Source organism: Lepisosteus oculatus, chromosome 14 (assembly GCF_040954835.1).
Source record: "Lepisosteus oculatus isolate fLepOcu1 chromosome 14, fLepOcu1.hap2, whole genome shotgun sequence".
Lineage (NCBI taxonomy): Eukaryota > Metazoa > Chordata > Actinopteri > Semionotiformes > Lepisosteidae > Lepisosteus > Lepisosteus oculatus.
In genome coordinates this window covers 33,272,137-33,289,636 of record NC_090709.1, presented here as the reverse complement: position 1 = coordinate 33,289,636, position 17,500 = coordinate 33,272,137, and the positions used below count along the sequence as shown (strand labels likewise).

Here is a 17,500-nt window from a genome sequence, read left to right as displayed (position 1 = left end):
ACAGCGATCCTCTATAGCGCCCTTTCTCCCGCAGCTCCGTCCTCATTGGAAGGAAGCAAGAGTGAAAGGCTGAAGTGAAATAGAGCGGGGACGAAGGCAGTGAAGAGAGAGAACGTGGGAAGAAGAGAAAAACGCAAGGGAAAAAAAGCAGCGTCGTAAAAGAGGTGACGGAGCTGTCCTCTCAATAAGAAGGGTGCCAGCGAGCCTCGCTCTCGCTTACGGCCACACCCCCTTGAGCACGCCTGATCTCGTCTGATCTCGGAAGCTAAACAGGGATGGGCCTGGTTAGTACTTGGATGGGAGACCGCCTGGGAATACCAGGTGCTGTAAGCTTTTAAGCGCAGGAGGCGCCCTATCCCCGCTCGCTCGCTCATTCCCCTGTTCACACGTGCAGTGCGGCTTGTCCGTCTGTTTATTTGTCAGCTTTGGCGAGACACGGGTGCTTGTGTATTAGCGTGAGCGTTTTTTATTCTGATCAGGAACAGTTTAACAAGTCCGCAAAGGATCGAGGAAAGGTTTATCGCCAGCTGAAAAGAGACACAGCGCTTCGGCTGTGGAGACTTGTTCGGCTGGCGTTCGGAGAGTCGCGTTTTTCAGAATTGTATTGAGATCGTTTTCCACAGAGCTCAGATGTCAAAGCACAGCAGCAGCTCTCCACAGCGATCCTCTATAGCGCCCTTTCTCCCGCAGCTCCGTTCTCATTGGAAGGAAGCAAGAGTGAAAGGCTGAAGTGAAATAGAGCGGGGACGAAGGCAGTGAAGAGAGAGAACGTGGGAAGAAGAGAAAAACGCAAGGGAAAAAAAGCAGCGTCGTAAAAGAGGTGACGGAGCTGTCCTCTCAATAAGAAGGGTGCCAGCGAGCTTTGCTCTCGCTTACGGCCACACCCCCTTGAGCACGCCTGATCTTGTCTGATCTCGGAAGCTAAACAGGGATGGGCCTGGTTAGTACTTGGATGGGAGACCGCCTGGGAATACCAGGTGCTGTAAGCTTTTAAGCGCAGGAGGCGCCCTATCCCCGCTCGCTCGCTCATTCCCCTGTTCACACGTGCAGTGCGGCTTGTCCGTCTGTTTATTTGTCAGCTTTGGCGAGACACGGGTGCTTGTGTATTAGCGTGAGCGTTTTTTATTCTGATCAGGAACAGTTTAACAAGTCCGCAAAGAATCGAGGGAAGGTTTATCGCCAGCTGAATAGAGACACAGCGCTTCGGCTGTGGAGACTTGTTCGGCTGGCGTTCGGAGAGTCGCGTTTTTCAGAATTGTATTGAGATCGTTTTCCACAGAGCTCAGATGTCAAAGCACAGCAGCAGCTCTCCACAGCGATCCTCTATAGCGCCCTTTCTCCCGCAGCTCCGTCCTCATTGGAAGGAAGCAAGAGTGAAAGGCTGAAGTGAAATAGAGCGGGGACGAAGGCAGTGAAGAGAGAGAACGTGGGAAGAAGAGAAAAACGCAAGGGAAAAAAAGCAGCGTCGTAAAAGAGGTGACGGAGCTGTCCTCTCAATAAGAAGGGTGCCAGCGAGCCTTGCTCTCGCTTACGGCCACACCCCCTTGAGCACGCCTGATCTCGTCTGATCTCGGAAGCTAAACAGGGATGGGCCTGGTTAGTACTTGGATTGGAGACCGCCTGGGAATACCAGGTGCTGTAAGCTTTTAAGCGCAGGAGGCGCCCTATCCCCGCTCGCTCGCTCATTCCCCTGTTCACACGTGCAGTGCGGCTTGTCCGTCTGTTTATTTGTCAGCTTTGGCGAGACACGGGTGCTTGTGTATTAGCGTGAGCGTTTTTTATTCTGATCAGGAACAGTTTAACAAGTCCGCAAAGGATCGAGGAAAGGTTTATCGCCAGCTGAAAAGAGACACAGCGCTTCGGCTGTGGAGACTTGTTCGGCTGGCGTTCGGAGAGTCGCGTTTTTCAGAATTGTATTGAGATCGTTTTCCACAGAGCTCAGATGTCAAAGCACAGCAGCAGCTCTCCACAGCGATCCTCTATAGCGCCCTTTCTCCCGCAGCTCCGTTCTCATTGGAAGGAAGCAAGAGTGAAAGGCTGAAGTGAAATAGAGCGGGGACGAAGGCAGTGAAGAGAGAGAACGTGGGAAGAAGAGAAAAACGCAAGGGAAAAAAAGCAGCGTCGTAAAAGAGGTGACGGAGCTGTCCTCTCAATAAGAAGGGTGCCAGCGAGCTTTGCTCTTGCTTACGGCCACACCCCCTTGAGCACGCCTGATCTTGTCTGATCTCGGAAGCTAAACAGGGATGGGCCTGGTTAGTACTTGGATGGGAGACCGCCTGGGAATACCAGGTGCTGTAAGCTTTTAAGCGCAGGAGGCGCCCTATCCCCGCTCGCTCGCTCATTCCCCTGTTCACACGTGCAGTGCGGCTTGTCCGTCTGTTTATTTGTCAGCTTTGGCGAGACACGGGTGCTTGTGTATTAGCGTGAGCGTTTTTTATTCTGATCAGGAACAGTTTAACAAGTCCGCAAAGAATCGAGGGAAGGTTTATCGCCAGCTGAATAGAGACACAGCGCTTCGGCTGTGGAGACTTGTTCGGCTGGCGTTCGGAGAGTCGCGTTTTTCAGAATTGTATTGAGATCGTTTTCCACAGAGCTCAGATGTCAAAGCACAGCAGCAGCTCTCCACAGCGATCCTCTATAGCGCCCTTTCTCCCGCAGCTCCGTCCTCATTGGAAGGAAGCAAGAGTGAAAGGCTGAAGTGAAATAGAGCGGGGACGAAGGCAGTGAAGAGAGAGAACGTGGGAAGAAGAGAAAAACGCAAGGGAAAAAAAGCAGCGTCGTAAAAGAGGTGACGGAGCTGTCCTCTCAATAAGAAGGGTGCCAGCGAGCCTTGCTCTCGCTTACGGCCACACCCCCTTGAGCACGCCTGATCTCGTCTGATCTCGGAAGCTAAACAGGGATGGGCCTGGTTAGTACTTGGATGGGAGACCGCCTGGGAATACCAGGTACTGTAAGCTTTTAAGCGCAGGAGGCGCCCTATCCCCGCTCGCTCGCTCATTCCCCTGTTCACACGTGCAGTGCGGCTTGTCCGTCTGTTTATTTGTCAGCTTTGGCGAGACACGGGTGCTTGTGTATTAGCGTGAGCGTTTTTTATTCTGATCAGGAACAGTTTAACAAGTCATCAAAGAATCGAGGGAAGGTTTATCGCCAGCTGAATAGAGACACAGCGCTTCGGCTGTGGAGACTTGTTCGGCTGGCGTTCGGAGAGTCGCGTTTTTCAGAATTGTATTGAGATCGTTTTCCACAGAGCTCAGATGTCAAAGCACAGCAGCAGCTCTCCACAGCGATCCTCTATAGCGCCCTTTCTCCCGCAGCTCCGTCCTCATTGGAAGGAAGCAAGAGTGAAAGGCTGAAGTGAAATAGAGCGGGGACGAAGGCAGTGAAGAGAGAGAACGTGGGAAGAAGAGAAAAACGCAAGGGAAAAAAAGCAGCGTCGTAAAAGAGGTGACGGAGCTGTCCTCTCAATAAGAAGGGTGCCAGCGAGCCTTGCTCTCGCTTACGGCCACACCCCCTTGAGCACGCCTGATTTTGTCTGATCTCGGAAGCTAAACAGGGATGGGCCTGGTTAGTACTTGGATGGGAGACCGCCTGGGAATACCAGGTGCTGTAAGCTTTTAAGCGCAGGAGGCGCCCTATCCCTGCTCGCTCGCTCATTCCCCTGTTCACACGTGCAGTGCAGCTTGTCCGTCTGTTTATTTGTCAGCTTTGGCGAGACACGGGTGCTTGTGTATTAGCGTGAGCGTTTTTTATTCTGATCAGGAACAGTTTTACAAGTCCGCAAAGGATCGAGGAAAGGTTTATCGCCAGCTGAAAAGAGACACAGCGCTTCGGCTGTGGAGACTTGTTCGGCTGGCGTTCGGAGAGTCGCGTTTTTCAGAATTGTATTGAGATCGTTTTCCACAGAGCTCAGATGTCAAAGCACAGCAGCAGCTCTCCACAGCGATCCTCTATAGTGCCCTATCTCCCGCAGCTCCGTCCTCATTGGAAGGAAGCAAGAGTGAAAGGCTGAAGTGAAATAGAGCGGGGACGAAGGCAGTGAAGAGAGAGAACGTGGGAAGAAGAGAAAAACGCAAGGGAAAAAAAGCAGCGTCGTAAAAGAGGTGACGGAGCTGTCCTCTCAATAAGAAGGGTGCCAGCGAGCCTTGCTCTCGCTTACGGCCACACCACCTTGAGCATGCCTGATCTCGTCTGATCTCGGAAGCTAAACAGGGATGGGCCTGGTTAGTACTTGGATGGGAGACCGCCTGGGAATACCAGGTGCTGTAAGCTTTTAAGCGCAGGAGGCGCCCTATCCCCGCTCGCTCGCTCATTCCCCTGTTCACACGTGCAGTGCGGCTTGTCCGTCTCTTTATTTGTCAGCTTTGGCGAGACACGGGTGCTTGTGTATTAGCGTGAGTGTTTTTTATTCTGATCAGGAACAGTTTTACAAGTCCGCAAAGGATCGAGGAAAGGTTTATCGCCAGCTGAAAAGAGACACAGCGCTTCGGCTGTGGAGACTTGTTCGGCTGGCGTTCGGAGAGTCGCGTTTTTCAGAATTGTATTGAGATCGTTTTCCACAGAGCTCAGATGTCAAAGCACAGCAGCAGCTCTCCACAGCGATCCTCTATAGCGCCCTTTCTCCCGCAGCTCCGTCCTCATTGGAAGGAAGCAAGAGTGAAAGGCTGAAGTGAAATAGAGCGGGGACGAAGGCAGTGAAGAGAGAGAACGTGGGAAGAAGAGAAAAACGCAAGGGAAAAAAAGCAGCGTCGTAAAAGAGGTGACGGAGCTGTCCTCTCAATAAGAAGGGTGCCAGCGAGCCTTGCTCTCGCTTACGGCCACACCCCCTTGAGCACGCCTGATCTCATCTGATCTCGGAAGCTAAACAGGGATGGGCCTGGTTAGTACTTGGATGGGAGACCGCCTGGGAATACCAGGTGCTGTAAGCTTTTAAGCGCAGGAGGCGCCCTATCCCCGCTCGCTCGCTCATTCCCCTGTTCACACGTGCAGTGCGGCTTGTCCGTCTGTTTATTTGTCAGCTTTGGCGAGACACGGGTGCTTGTGTATTAGCGTGAGCGTTTTTTATTCTGATCAGGAACAGTTTTACAAGTCCGCAAAGGATCGAGGAAAGGTTTATCGCCAGCTGAAAAGAGACACAGCGCTTCGGCTGTGGAGACTTGTTCGGCTGGCGTTCGGAGAGTCGCGTTTTTCAGAATTGTATTGAGATCGTTTTCCACAGAACTCAGATGTCAAAGCACAGCAGCAGCTCTCCACAGCGATCCTCTATAGCGCCCTTTCTCCCGCAGCTCCGTCCTCATTGGAAGGAAGCAAGAGTGAAAGGCTGAAGTGAAATAGAGCGGGGACGAAGGCATTGAAGAGAGAGAACGTGGGAAGAAGAGAAAAACGCAAGGGAAAAAAAGCAGCGTCGTAAAAGAGGTGACGGAGCTGTCCTCTCAATAAGAAGGGTGCCAGCGAGCCTTGCTCTCGCTTACGGCCACACCCCCTTGAGCACGCCTGATTTCGTCTGATCTCGGAAGCTAAACAGGGATGGGCCTGGTTAGTACTTGGATGGGAGACCGCCTGGGAATACCAGGTGCTGTAAGCTTTTAAGCGCAGGAGGCGCCCTATCCCCGCTCGCTCGCTCATTCCCCTGTTCACACGTGCAGTGCGGCTTGTCCGTCTGTTTATTTGTCAGCTTTGGCGAGACGCGGGTGCTTGTGTATTAGCGTGAGCGTTTTTTATTCTGATCAGGAACAGTTTTACAAGTCCGCAAAGGATCGAGGAAAGGTTTATCGCCAGCTGAAAAGAGACACAGCGCTTCGGCTGTGGAGACTTGTTCGGCTGGCGTTCGGAGAGTCGCGTTTTTCAGAATTGTATTGAGATCGTTTTCCACAGAGCTCAGATGTCAAAGCACAGCAGCAGCTCTCCACAGCGATCCTCTATAGCGCCCTTTCTCCCGCAGCTCCGTCCTCATTGGAAGGAAGCAAGAGTGAAAGGCTGAAGTGAAATAGAGCGGGGACGAAGGCAGTGAAGAGAGAGAACGTGGGAAGAAGAGAAAAACGCAAGGGAAAAAAAGCAGCGTCGTAAAAGAGGTGACGGAGCTGTCCTCTCAATAAGAAGGGTGCCAGCGAGCCTTGCTCTCACTTACGGCCAAATCCCCTTGAGCACGCCTGATCTCATCTGATCTCGGAAGCTAAACAGGGATGGGCCTGGTTAGTACTTGGATGGGAGACCGCCTGGGAATACCAGGTGCTGTAAGCTTTTAAGCGCAGGAGGCGCCCTATCCCCGCTCGCTCGCTCATTCCCCTGTTCACACGTGCAGTGCGGCTTGTCCGTCTGTTTATTTGTCAGCTTTGGCGAGACACGGGTGCTTGTGTATTAGCGTGAGCGTTTTTTATTCTGATCAGGAACAGTTTTACAAGTCCGCAAAGGATCGAGGAAAGGTTTATCGCCAGCTGAAAAGAGACACAGCGCTTCGGCTGTGGAGACTTGTTCGGCTGGCGTTCGGAGAGTCGCGTTTTTCAGAATTGTATTGAGATCGTTTTCCACAGAGCTCAGATGTCAAAGTACAGCAGCAGCTCTCCACAGCGATCCTCTATAGCGCCCTTTCTCCCGCAGCTCCGTCCTCATTGGAAGGAAGCAAGAGTGAAAGGCTGAAGTGAAATAGAGCGGGGACGAAGGCAGTGAAGAGAGAGAACGTGGGAAGAAGAGAAAAACGCAAGGGAAAAAAAGCAGCGTCGTAAAGGAGGTGACGGAGCTGTCCTCTCAATAAGAAGGGTGCCAGCGAGCCTTGGTGTCGCTTACGGCCACACCCCCTTGAGCACGCCTGATCTCGTCTGATCTCGGAAGCTAAACAGGGATGGGCCTGGTTAGTACTTGGATTGGAGACCGCCTGGAAATACCAGGTGCTGTAAGCTTTTAAGCGCAGGAGGCGCCCTATCCCCGCTCGCTCGCTCATTCCCCTGTTCACACGTGCAGTGCGGCTTGTCCGTCTTTTTATTTGTCAGCTTTGGCGAGACACGGGTGCTTGTGTATTAGCGTGAGCGTTTTTTTGTTCTGATCAGGAACAGTTTAACAAGTCCGCAAAGAATCGAGGAAAGGTTTATCGCCAGCTGAAAAGAGACACAGCGCTTCGGCTGTGGAGACTTGTTCGGCTGGCGTTCGGAGAGTCGCGTTTTTCAGAATTGTATTGAGATCGTTTTCCACAGAGCTCAGATGTCAAAGCACAGCAGCAGCTCTCCACAGCGATCCTCTATAGCGCCCTTTCTCCCGCAGCTCCGTCCTCATTGGAAGGAAGCAAGAGTGAAAGGCTGAAGTGAAATAGAGCGGGGACGAAGGCAGTGAAGAGAGAGAACGTGGGAAGAAGAGAAAAACGCAAGAGAAAAAGAGCAGCGTCATAAAAGAGGTGACGGAGCTGTCCTCTCAATAAGAAGGGTGCCAGCGAGCCTTGCTTTTGCTTACGGCCACACCCCCTTGAGCACGCCTGATCTCGTCTGATCTCGGAAGCTAAACAGGGATGGGCCTGGTTAGTACTTGGATGGGAGACCGCCTGGGAATACCAGGTGCTGTAAGCTTTTAAGCGCAGGAGGCGCCCTATGCCCGCTCGCTCGCTCATTCCCCTGTTCACACGTGCAGTGCGGCTTGTCCGTCTGTTTATTTGTCAGCTTTGGCGAGACACGGGTGCTTGTGTATTAGCGTGAGCGTTTTTTATTCTGATCAGGAACAGTTTTACAAGTCCGCAAAGGATCGAAGAAAGGTTTATCGCCAGCTGAAAAGAGACACAGCGCTTCGGCTGTGGAGACTTGTTCGGCTGGCGTTCGGAGAGTCGCGTTTTTCAGAATTGTATTGAGATCGTTTTCCACAGAACTCAGATGTCAAAGCACAGCAGCAGCTCTCCACAGCGATCCTCTATAGCGCCCTTTCTCCCGCAGCTCCGTCCTCATTGGAAGGAAGCAAGAGTGAAAGGCTGAAGTGAAATAGAGCGGGGACGAAGGCAGTGAAGAGAGAGAACGTGGGAAGAAGAGAAAAACGCAAGGGAAAAAAAGCAGCGTTGTAAAAGAGGTGATGGAGCTGTCCTCTCAATAAGAAGGGTGCCAGCGAACCTTGCTCTTGCTTGCGGCCACACCCCCTTGAGCACGCCTGATCTCGTCTGATCTCGGAAGCTAAATAGGGATGGGCCTGGTTAGTACTTGGATGGGAGACCGCCTGGGAATACCAGATGCTGTAAGCTTTTAAGCGCAGGAGGCGCCCTATCCCCGCTCGCTCGCTCATTCCCCTGTTCACACGTGCAGTGCGGCTTGTCCGTCTGTTTATTTGTCAGCTTTGGCGAGACACGGGTGCTTGTGTATTAGCGTGAGCGTTTTTTATTCTGATCAGGAACAGTTTTACAAGTCCGCAAAGGATCGAGGAAAGGTTTATCGCCAGCTGAAAAGAGACACAGCGCTTCGGCTGTGGAGACTTGTTCGGCTGGCGTTCGGAGAGTCGCGTTTTTCAGAATTGTATTGAGATCGTTTTCCACAGAGCTCAGATGTCAAAGCACAGCAGCAGCTCTCCACAGCGATCCTCTATAGCGCCCTTTCTCCCGCAGCTCCGTCCTCATTGGAAGGAAGCAAGAGTGAAAGGCTGAAGTGAAATAGAGCGGGGACGAAGGCAGTGAAGAGAGAGAACGTGGGAAGAAGAGAAAAACGCAAGGGAAAAAAAGCAGCGTCGTAAAAGAGGTGACGGAGCTGTCCTCTCAATAAGAAGGGTGCCAGCGAGCCTTGCTCTCCCTTACGGCCACACCCCCTTGAGCACGCCTGATCTCGTCTGATCTCGGAAGCTAAACAGGGATGGGCCTGGTTAGTACTTGGATAGGAGACCGCCTGGGAATACCAGGTGCTGTAAGCTTTTAAGCGCAGGAGGCGCCCTATCCCCGCTCGCTCGCTCATTCCCCTGTTCACACGTGCAGTGCGGCTTGTCCGTCTGTTTATTTGTCAGCTTTGGCGAGACACGGGTGCTTGTGTATTAGCGTGAGCGTTTTTTATTCTGATCAGGAACAGTTTAACAAGTCCGCAAAGGATCGAGGAAAGGTTTATCGCCAGCTGAAAAGAGACACAGCGCTTCGGCTGTGGAGACTTGTTCGGCTGGCGTTCGGAGAGTCGCGTTTTTCAGAATTGTATTGAGATCGTTTTCAACAGAGCTCAGATGTCAAAGCACAGCAGCAGCTCTCCACAGCGATCCTCTATAGCGCCCTTTCTCCCGCAGCTCCGTCCTCATTGGAAGGAAGCAAGAGTGAAAGGCTGAAGTGAAATAGAGCGGGGACGAAGGCAGTGAAGAGAGAGAACGTGGGAAGAAGAGAAAAACGCAAGGGAAAAAAAGCAGCGTCGTAAAAGAGGTGACGGAGCTGTCCTCTCAATAAGAAGGGTGCCAGCGAGCCTTGCTCTTGCTTACGGCCACACCCCCTTGAGCACGCCTGATCTCGTCTGATCTCGGAAGCTAAACAGGGATGGGCCTGGTTAGTACTTGGATGGGAGACCGCCTGGGAATACCAGGTGCTGTAAGCTTTTAAGCGCAGGAGGCGCCCTATCTTCGCTCGCTCGCTCATTCCCCTGTTCACACGTGCAGTGCGGCTTGTCCGTCTGTTTATTTGTCAGCTTTGGCGAGACACGGGTGCTTGTGTATTAGCGTGAGCGTTTTTTATTCTGATCAGGAACAGTTTTACAAGTCTGCAAAGGATCGAGGAAAGGTTTATCGCCAGCTGAAAAGAGACAGCGCTTCGGCTGTGGAGATTTGTTCGGCTGGCGTTCGGAGAGTCGCGTTTTTCAGAATTGTATTGAGATCGTTTTCCACAGAGCTCAGATGTCAAAGCACAGCAGCAGCTCTCCACAGCGATCCTCTATAGCGCCCTTTCTCCCGCAGCTCCGTCCTCATTGGAAGGAAGCAAGAGTGAAAGGCTGAAGTGAAATAGAGCGGGGACGAAGGCAGTGAAGAGAGAGAACGTGGGAAGAAGAGAAAAACGCAAGGGAAATAGAGCAGTGACGTAAAAGAGGTGACGGAGCTGTCCTCTCAATAAGAAGGGTGCCAGCGAGCCTTGCTCTCGCTTATGGCCACACCCCCTTGAGCACGCCTGATCTCGGAAGCTAAACAGGGATGGGCTTGGTTAGTACTTGGACGGGGGACCGCCTGGGAATACCAGGTGCTGTAAGCTTTTAAGCGCAGGAGGCGCATAATCCCCGCTCGCTCGCTCATTCCCCTGTTCATACGTGCAGTGCGGCTTGTCCGTCTGTTTATTTGTCAGCTTTGGCGAGACACGGGTGCTTGTGTATTAGCGTGAGCGTTTTTTATTCTGATCAGGAACAGTTTAACAAGTCCGCAAAGGATCGAGGAAAGGTTTATCGCCAGCTGAAAAGAGACACAGCGCTTCGGCTGTGGAGACTTGTTCGGCTGGCGTTCGGAGAGTCGCGTTTTTCAGAATTGTATTGAGATCGTTTTCCACAGAGCTCAGATGTCAAAGCACAGCAGCAGCTCTCCACAGCGATCCTCTATAGCGCCCTTTCTCCCGCAGCTCCGTCCTCATTGGAAGGAAGCAAGAGTGAAAGGCTGAAGTGAAATAGAGCGGGGACGAAGGCAGTGAAGAGAGAGAACGTGGGAAGAAGAGAAAAACGCAAGGGAAATAGAGCAGTGACGTAAAAGAGGTGACGGAGCTGTCCTCTCAATAAGAAGGGTGCCAGCGAGCCTTGCTCTCGCTTACGGCCACACCCCCTTGAGCACGCCTGATCTCGTCTGATCTCGGAAGCTAAACAGGGATGGGCCTGGTTAGTACTTGGATGGGAGACCGCCTGGGAGTACCAGGTGCTGTAAGCTTTTAAGCGCAGGAGGCGCCCTATCCCCGCTCGCTCGCTCATTCCCCTGTTCACACGTGCAGTGCGGCTTGTCCGTCTGTTTATTTGTCAGCTTTGGCGAGACACGGGTGCTTGTGTATTAGCGTGAGCGTTTTTTATTCTGATCAGGAACAGTTTTACAAGTCCGCAAAGGATCGAGGAAAGGTTTATCGCCAGCTGAAAAGAGACACAGCGCTTCGGCTGTGGAGACTTGTTCGGCTGGCGTTCGGAGAGTCGCGTTTTTCAGAATTGTATTGAGATCGTTTTCCACAGAGCTCAGATGTCAAAGCACAGCAGCAGCTCTCCACAGCGATCCTCTATAGCGCCCTTTCTCCCGCAGCTCAGTCCTCATTGGAAGGAAGCAAGAGTGAAAGGCTGAAGTGAAATAGAGCGGGGACGAAGGCAGTGAAGAGAGAGAACGTGGGAAGAAGAGAAAAACGCAAGGGAAAAAAAGCAGCGTCGTTAAAGAGGTGACGGAGCTGTCCTCTCAATAAGAAGGGTGCCAGCGAGCCTTGCTCTTACTTGCGGCCACACCCCCTTGAGCACGCCTGATCTCGTCTGATCTCGGAAGCTAAACAGGGATGGGCCTGGTTAGTACTTGGATGGGAGACCGCCTGGGAATACCAGGTGCTGTAAGCTTTTAAGCGCAGGAGGCGCCCTATCCCCGCTCGCTCGCTCTCATTCCCCTGTTCACACGTGCAGTGCTGCTTGTCCGTCTGTTTATTTGTCAGCTTTGGCGAGACACGGGTGCTTGTGTATTAGCGTGAGCGTTTTTTATTCTGATCAGGAACAGTTTTACAAGTCCGCAAAGGATCGAGGAAAGGTTTATCGCCAGCTGAAAAGAGACACAGCGCTTCGGCTGTGGAGACTTGTTCGGCTGGCGTTCGGAGAGTCGCGTTTTTCAGAATTGTATTGAGATCGTTTTCCACAGAGCTCAGATGTCAAAGCACAGCAGCAGCTCTCCACAGCGATCCTCTATAGCGCCCTTTCTCCCGCAGCTCCGTCCTCATTGGAAGGAAGCAAGAGTGAAAGGCTGAAGTGAAATAGAGCGGGGACGAAGGCAGTGAAGAGAGAGAACGTGGGAAGAAGAGAAAAACGCAAGGGAAAAAAAGCAGCGTCGTAAAAGAGGTGACGGAGCTGTCCTCTCAATAAGAAGGGTGACAGCGAGCCTTGCTCTCGCTTATGGCCACACCCCTTTGAGCACGCCTGATCTCGTCTGATCTCGAAAGCTAAACAGGGATGGGCCTGGTTAGTACTTGGATGGGAGACCGCCTGTGAATACCAGGTGCTGTACGCTTTTAAGCGCAGGAGGCGCCCTATCCCCGCTCGCTCGCTCATTCCCCTGTTCACACGTGCAGTGCGGCTTGTCCGTCTGTTTATTTGTCAGCTTTGGCGAGACACGGGTGCTTGTGTATTAGCGTGAGCGTTTTTTATTCTGATCAGGAACAGTTTTACAAGTCAGCAAAGGATCGAGGAAAGGTTTATCGCCAGCTGAAAAGAGACACAGCGCTTCGGCTGTGGAGACTTGTTCGGCTGGCGTTCGGAGAGTCGCGTTTTTCAGAATTGTATTGAGATCGTTTTCCACAGAGCTCAGATGTCAAAGCACAGCAGCAGCTCTCCACAGCGATTTTCTATAGCGCCCTTTCTCCCGCAGCTCCGTCCTCATTGGAAGGAAGCAAGAGTGAAAGGCTGAAGTGAAATAGAGCGGGGACGAAGGCAGTGAAGAGAGAGAACGTGGGAAGAAGAGAAAAACGCAAGGGAAAAAAAGCAGCGTCGTAAAAGAGGTGACGGAGCTGTCCTCTCAATAAGAAGGGTGCCAGCGAGCCTTGCTCTTGCTTACGGCCACACCCCCTTGAGCACGTCTGATCTCCGAAGCTAAACAGGGATGGGCTTGGTTAGTACTTGGATGGGAGACCGCCTGGGAATACCAGGTGCTGTAAGCTTTTAAGCACAGGAGGCGCCCTATCCCCGCTCGCTCGCTCATTCCCCTGTTCACACGTGCAGTGCGGCTTGTCCGTCTGTTTATTTGTCAGCTTTGGCGAGACACGGGTGCTTGTGTATTAGCGTGAGCGTTTTTTATTCTGATCATGAACAGTTTAACAAGTCCGCAAAGGATCGAGGAAAGGTTTATCGCCAGCTGAAAAGAGACACAGCGCTTCGGCTGGGGAGACTTGTTCGGCTTGCGTTCGGAGAGTCGCGTTTTTCAGAATTGTATTGAGATCGTTTTCAACAGAGCTCAGATGTCAAAGCACAGCAGCAGCTCTCCACAGCGATCCTCTATAGCGCCCTTTCTCCCGCAGCTCCGTCCTCATTGGAAGGAAGCAAGAGTGAAAGGCTGAAGTGAAATAGAGCGGGGACGAAGGCAGTGAAGAGAGAGAACGTGGGAAGAAGAGAAAAACGCAAGGGAAAAAGAGCAGCGTCGTAAAAGAGGTGACGGAGCTGTCCTCTCAATAAGAAGGGTGCCAGCAAGCCTTGCTCTCGCTTACGGCCACACCCCCTTGAGCACGCCTGATCTCGTCTGATCTCAGAAGCTAAACATGGATGGGCCTGGTTAGTACTTGGATGGGAGACCGCCTGGGAATACCAGGTGCTGTAAGCTTTTAAGCGCAGGAGGCGCCCTATCCCCGCTCGCTCGCTCATTCCCCTGTTCACACGTGCAGTGCGGCTTGTCCGTCTGTTTATTTGTCAGCTTTGGCGAGACACGGGTGCTTGTGTATTAGCGTGAGCGTTTTTTATTCTGATCAGGAACAGTTTTACAAGTCCGCAAAGGATCGAGGAAAGGTTTATCGCCAGCTGAAAAGAGACACAGCGCTTCGGCTGTGGAGACTTGTTCGGCTGGCGTTCGGAGAGTCGCGTTTTTCAGAATTGTATTGAGATCGTTTTCCACAGAGCTCAGATGTCAAAGCACAGCAGCAGCTCTCCACAGCGATCCTCTATAGCGCCCTTTCTCCCGCAGCTCCGTCCTCATTGGAAGGAAGCAAGAGTGAAAGGCTGAAGTGAAATAGAGCGGGGACGAAGGCAGTGAAGAGAGAGAACGTGGGAAGAAGAGAAAAACGCAAGGGAAAAAAAGCAGCGTCGTAAAAGAGGTGACGGAGCTGTCCTCTCAATAAGAAGGGTGACAGCGAGCCTTGCTCTCGCTTATGGCCACACCCCCTTGAGCACGCCTGATCTCGTCTGATCTCGGAAGCTAAACAGGGATGGGCCTGGTTAGTACTTGGATGGGAGACCGCCTGTGAATACCAGGTGCTGTAAGCTTTTAAGCGCAGGAGGCGCCCTATCCCCGCTCGCTCGCTCATTCCCCTGTTCACACGTGCAGTGCGGCTTGTCCGTCTGTTTATTTGTCAGCTTTGGCGAGACACGGGTGCTTGTGTATTAGCGTGAGCGTTTTTTATTCTGATCAGGAACAGTTTTACAAGTCTGCAAAGGATCGAGGAAAGGTTTATCGCCAGCTGAAAAGAGACAGCGCTTCGGCTGTGGAGATTTGTTCGGCTGGCGTTCGGAGAGTCGCGTTTTTCAGAATTGTATTGAGATCGTTTTCCACAGAGCTCAGATGTCAAAGCACAGCAGCAGCTCTCCACAGCGATCCTCTATAGCGCCCTTTCTCCCGCAGCTCCGTCCTCATTGGAAGGAAGCAAGAGTGAAAGGCTGAAGTGAAATAGAGCGGGGACGAAGGCAGTGAAGAGAGAGAACGTGGGAAGAAGAGAAAAACGCAAGGGAAAAAAAGTAGCGTCGTAAAAGAGGTGACGGAGCTGTCCTCTCAATAAGAAGGGTGCCAGCGAGCCTTGCTCTCGCTTATGGCCACACCCCCTTGAGCACGCCTGATCTCGGAAGCTAAACAGGGATGGGCTTGGTTAGTACTTGGACGGGGGACCGCCTGGGAATACCAGGTGCTGTAAGCTTTTAAGCGCAGGAGGCGCATAATCCCCGCTCGCTCGCTCATTCCCCTGTTCATACGTGCAGTGCGGCTTGTCCGTCTGTTTATTTGTCAGCTTTGGCGAGACACGGGTGCTTGTGTATTAGCGTGAGCGTTTTTTATTCTGATCAGGAACAGTTTAACAAGTCCGCAAAGGATCGAGGAAAGGTTTATCGCCAGCTGAAAAGAGACACAGCGCTTCGGCTGTGGAGACTTGTTCGGCTGGCGTTCGGAGAGTCGTGTTTTTCAGAATTGTATTGAGATCGTTTTCCACAGAGCTCAGATGTCAAAGCACAGCAGCAGCTCTCCACAGCGATCCTCTATAGCGCCCTTTCTCCCGCAGCTCCGTCCTCATTGGAAGGAAGCAAGAGTGAAAGGCTGAAGTGAAATAGAGCGGGGACGAAGGCAGTGAAGAGAGAGAACGTGGGAAGAAGAGAAAAACGCAAGGGAAATAGAGCAGTGACGTAAAAGAGGTGACGGAGCTGTCCTCTCAATAAGAAGGGTGCCAGCGAGCCTTGCTCTCGCTTACGGCCACACCCCCTTGAGCACGCCTGATCTCGTCTGATCTCGGAAGCTAAACAGGGATGGGCCTGGTTAGTACTTGGATGGGAGACCGCCTGGGAGTACCAGGTGCTGTAAGCTTTTAAGCGCAGGAGGCGCCCTATCCCCGCTCGCTCGCTCATTCCCCTGTTCACACGTGCAGTGCGGCTTGTCCGTCTGTTTATTTGTCAGCTTTGGCGAGACACGGGTGCTTGTGTATTAGCGTGAGCGTTTTTTATTCTGATCAGGAACAGTTTTACAAGTCCGCAAAGGATCGAGGAAAGGTTTATCGCCAGCTGAAAAGAGACACAGCGCTTCGGCTGTGGAGACTTGTTCGGCTGGCGTTCGGAGAGTCGCGTTTTTCAGAATTGTATTGAGATCGTTTTCCACAGAGCTCAGATGTCAAAGCACAGCAGCAGCTCTCCACAGCGATCCTCTATAGCGCCCTTTCTCCCGCAGCTCAGTCCTCATTGGAAGGAAGCAAGAGTGAAAGGCTGAAGTGAAATAGAGCGGGGACGAAGGCAGTGAAGAGAGAGAACGTGGGAAGAAGAGAAAAACGCAAGGGAAAAAAAGCAGCGTCGTTAAAGAGGTGACGGAGCTGTCCTCTCAATAAGAAGGGTGCCAGCGAGCCTTGCTCTTACTTGCGGCCACACCCCCTTGAGCACGCCTGATCTCGTCTGATCTCGGAAGCTAAACAGGGATGGGCCTGGTTAGTACTTGGATGGGAGACCGCCTGGGAATACCAGGTGCTGTAAGCTTTTAAGCGCAGGAGGCGCCCTATCCCCGCTCGCTCGCTCTCATTCCCCTGTTCACACGTGCAGTGCTGCTTGTCCGTCTGTTTATTTGTCAGCTTTGGCGAGACACGGGTGCTTGTGTATTAGCGTGAGCGTTTTTTATTCTGATCAGGAACAGTTTTACAAGTCCGCAAAGGATCGAGGAAAGGTTTATCGCCAGCTGAAAAGAGACACAGCGCTTCGGCTGTGGAGACTTGTTCGGCTGGCGTTCGGAGAGTCGCGTTTTTCAGAATTGTATTGAGATCGTTTTCCACAGAGCTCAGATGTCAAAGCACAGCAGCAGCTCTCCACAGCGATCCTCTATAGCGCCCTTTCTCCCGCAGCTCCGTCCTCATTGGAAGGAAGCAAGAGTGAAAGGCTGAAGTGAAATAGAGCGGGGACGAAGGCAGTGAAGAGAGAGAACGTGGGAAGAAGAGAAAAACGCAAGGGAAAAAAAGCAGCGTCGTAAAAGAGGTGACGGAGCTGTCCTCTCAATAAGAAGGGTGACAGCGAGCCTTGCTCTCGCTTATGGCCACACCCCTTTGAGCACGCCTGATCTCGTCTGATCTCGAAAGCTAAACAGGGATGGGCCTGGTTAGTACTTGGATGGGAGACCGCCTGTGAATACCAGGTGCTGTACGCTTTTAAGCGCAGGAGGCGCCCTATCCCCGCTCGCTCGCTCATTCCCCTGTTCACACGTGCAGTGCGGCTTGTCCGTCTGTTTATTTGTCAGCTTTGGCGAGACACGGGTGCTTGTGTATTAGCGTGAGCGTTTTTTATTCTGATCAGGAACAGTTTTACAAGTCAGCAAAGGATCGAGGAAAGGTTTATCGCCAGCTGAAAAGAGACACAGCGCTTCGGCTGTGGAGACTTGTTCGGCTGGCGTTCGGAGAGTCGCGTTTTTCAGAATTGTATTGAGATCGTTTTCCACAGAGCTCAGATGTCAAAGCACAGCAGCAGCTCTCCACAGCGATTTTCTATAGCGCCCTTTCTCCCGCAGCTCCGTCCTCATTGGAAGGAAGCAAGAGTGAAAGGCTGAAGTGAAATAGAGCGGGGACGAAGGCAGTGAAGAGAGAGAACGTGGGAAGAAGAGAAAAACGCAAGGGAAAAAAAGCAGCGTCGTAAAAGAGGTGACGGAGCTGTCCTCTCAATAAGAAGGGTGCCAGCGAGCCTTGCTCTTGCTTACGGCCACACCCCCTTGAGCACGCCTGATCTCGTCTGATCTCCGAAGCTAAACAGGGATGGGCTTGGTTAGTACTTGGATGGGAGACCGCCTGGGAATACCAGGTGCTGTAAGCTTTTAAGCACAGGAGGCGCCCTATCCCCGCTCGCTCGCTCATTCCCCTGTTCACACGTGCAGTGCGGCTTGTCCGTCTGTTTATTTGTCAGCTTTGGCGAGACACGGGTGCTTGTGTATTAGCGTGAGCGTTTTTTATTCT

At 52.3% G+C, this 17,500-nt stretch overlaps 18 non-coding genes and 9 pseudogenes across 18 annotated transcripts; all 27 read left to right on the top strand.

Annotated features, from left to right (window-relative positions):
• Positions 1 to 214: 214 nt before the first annotated feature.
• On the top strand, positions 215 to 333 carry LOC138244654 (5S ribosomal RNA). The gene has a single exon (XR_011193269.1). It is a non-coding gene; the product is annotated as a 5S ribosomal RNA (ribosomal RNA).
• A 537-nt stretch (positions 334 to 870) lies between these two features.
• Positions 871 to 989, top strand: LOC138216890 (5S ribosomal RNA). The gene has a single exon (XR_011180603.1). It is a non-coding gene; the product is annotated as a 5S ribosomal RNA (ribosomal RNA).
• A 537-nt stretch (positions 990 to 1,526) lies between these two features.
• Positions 1,527 to 1,645, top strand: LOC138217627 (5S ribosomal RNA). Its single transcript, XR_011181339.1, has one exon. It is a non-coding gene; the product is annotated as a 5S ribosomal RNA (ribosomal RNA).
• A 537-nt stretch (positions 1,646 to 2,182) lies between these two features.
• Positions 2,183 to 2,301, top strand: LOC138216889 (5S ribosomal RNA). Its single transcript, XR_011180602.1, has one exon. It is a non-coding gene; the product is annotated as a 5S ribosomal RNA (ribosomal RNA).
• Positions 2,302 to 2,838: 537 nt separating this feature from the next.
• LOC138216221 (5S ribosomal RNA) lies at positions 2,839 to 2,957 on the top strand. The gene has a single exon (XR_011179933.1). It is a non-coding gene; the product is annotated as a 5S ribosomal RNA (ribosomal RNA).
• A 537-nt stretch (positions 2,958 to 3,494) lies between these two features.
• On the top strand, positions 3,495 to 3,613 carry LOC138217820 (5S ribosomal RNA; annotated as a pseudogene).
• Positions 3,614 to 4,150: 537 nt separating this feature from the next.
• On the top strand, positions 4,151 to 4,269 carry LOC138244794 (5S ribosomal RNA). The gene has a single exon (XR_011193409.1). It is a non-coding gene; the product is annotated as a 5S ribosomal RNA (ribosomal RNA).
• Positions 4,270 to 4,806: 537 nt separating this feature from the next.
• Positions 4,807 to 4,925, top strand: LOC138217676 (5S ribosomal RNA). The gene has a single exon (XR_011181388.1). It is a non-coding gene; the product is annotated as a 5S ribosomal RNA (ribosomal RNA).
• Positions 4,926 to 5,462: 537 nt separating this feature from the next.
• Positions 5,463 to 5,581, top strand: LOC138216287 (5S ribosomal RNA). Its single transcript, XR_011179998.1, has one exon. It is a non-coding gene; the product is annotated as a 5S ribosomal RNA (ribosomal RNA).
• A 537-nt stretch (positions 5,582 to 6,118) lies between these two features.
• On the top strand, positions 6,119 to 6,237 carry LOC138217065 (5S ribosomal RNA). Its single transcript, XR_011180778.1, has one exon. It is a non-coding gene; the product is annotated as a 5S ribosomal RNA (ribosomal RNA).
• Positions 6,238 to 6,774: 537 nt separating this feature from the next.
• Positions 6,775 to 6,893, top strand: LOC138218407 (5S ribosomal RNA; annotated as a pseudogene).
• A 538-nt stretch (positions 6,894 to 7,431) lies between these two features.
• Positions 7,432 to 7,550, top strand: LOC138244653 (5S ribosomal RNA). Its single transcript, XR_011193268.1, has one exon. It is a non-coding gene; the product is annotated as a 5S ribosomal RNA (ribosomal RNA).
• Positions 7,551 to 8,087: 537 nt separating this feature from the next.
• LOC138218319 (5S ribosomal RNA) lies at positions 8,088 to 8,206 on the top strand (annotated as a pseudogene).
• Positions 8,207 to 8,743: 537 nt separating this feature from the next.
• LOC138218038 (5S ribosomal RNA) lies at positions 8,744 to 8,862 on the top strand (annotated as a pseudogene).
• Positions 8,863 to 9,399: 537 nt separating this feature from the next.
• LOC138244651 (5S ribosomal RNA) lies at positions 9,400 to 9,518 on the top strand. Its single transcript, XR_011193266.1, has one exon. It is a non-coding gene; the product is annotated as a 5S ribosomal RNA (ribosomal RNA).
• A 535-nt stretch (positions 9,519 to 10,053) lies between these two features.
• Positions 10,054 to 10,162, top strand: LOC138219170 (5S ribosomal RNA; annotated as a pseudogene).
• A 537-nt stretch (positions 10,163 to 10,699) lies between these two features.
• On the top strand, positions 10,700 to 10,818 carry LOC138245057 (5S ribosomal RNA). Its single transcript, XR_011193673.1, has one exon. It is a non-coding gene; the product is annotated as a 5S ribosomal RNA (ribosomal RNA).
• Positions 10,819 to 11,355: 537 nt separating this feature from the next.
• On the top strand, positions 11,356 to 11,474 carry LOC138217098 (5S ribosomal RNA). The gene has a single exon (XR_011180811.1). It is a non-coding gene; the product is annotated as a 5S ribosomal RNA (ribosomal RNA).
• A 539-nt stretch (positions 11,475 to 12,013) lies between these two features.
• On the top strand, positions 12,014 to 12,132 carry LOC138218630 (5S ribosomal RNA; annotated as a pseudogene).
• A 537-nt stretch (positions 12,133 to 12,669) lies between these two features.
• LOC138219174 (5S ribosomal RNA) lies at positions 12,670 to 12,778 on the top strand (annotated as a pseudogene).
• Positions 12,779 to 13,315: 537 nt separating this feature from the next.
• Positions 13,316 to 13,434, top strand: LOC138217834 (5S ribosomal RNA). Its single transcript, XR_011181445.1, has one exon. It is a non-coding gene; the product is annotated as a 5S ribosomal RNA (ribosomal RNA).
• A 537-nt stretch (positions 13,435 to 13,971) lies between these two features.
• On the top strand, positions 13,972 to 14,090 carry LOC138216777 (5S ribosomal RNA). Its single transcript, XR_011180489.1, has one exon. It is a non-coding gene; the product is annotated as a 5S ribosomal RNA (ribosomal RNA).
• Positions 14,091 to 14,625: 535 nt separating this feature from the next.
• LOC138219169 (5S ribosomal RNA) lies at positions 14,626 to 14,734 on the top strand (annotated as a pseudogene).
• A 537-nt stretch (positions 14,735 to 15,271) lies between these two features.
• Positions 15,272 to 15,390, top strand: LOC138245056 (5S ribosomal RNA). Its single transcript, XR_011193672.1, has one exon. It is a non-coding gene; the product is annotated as a 5S ribosomal RNA (ribosomal RNA).
• Positions 15,391 to 15,927: 537 nt separating this feature from the next.
• Positions 15,928 to 16,046, top strand: LOC138217096 (5S ribosomal RNA). The gene has a single exon (XR_011180809.1). It is a non-coding gene; the product is annotated as a 5S ribosomal RNA (ribosomal RNA).
• A 539-nt stretch (positions 16,047 to 16,585) lies between these two features.
• Positions 16,586 to 16,704, top strand: LOC138218629 (5S ribosomal RNA; annotated as a pseudogene).
• A 537-nt stretch (positions 16,705 to 17,241) lies between these two features.
• On the top strand, positions 17,242 to 17,360 carry LOC138216969 (5S ribosomal RNA). Its single transcript, XR_011180682.1, has one exon. It is a non-coding gene; the product is annotated as a 5S ribosomal RNA (ribosomal RNA).
• The last annotated feature ends 140 nt before the right edge of the window (positions 17,361 to 17,500 follow it).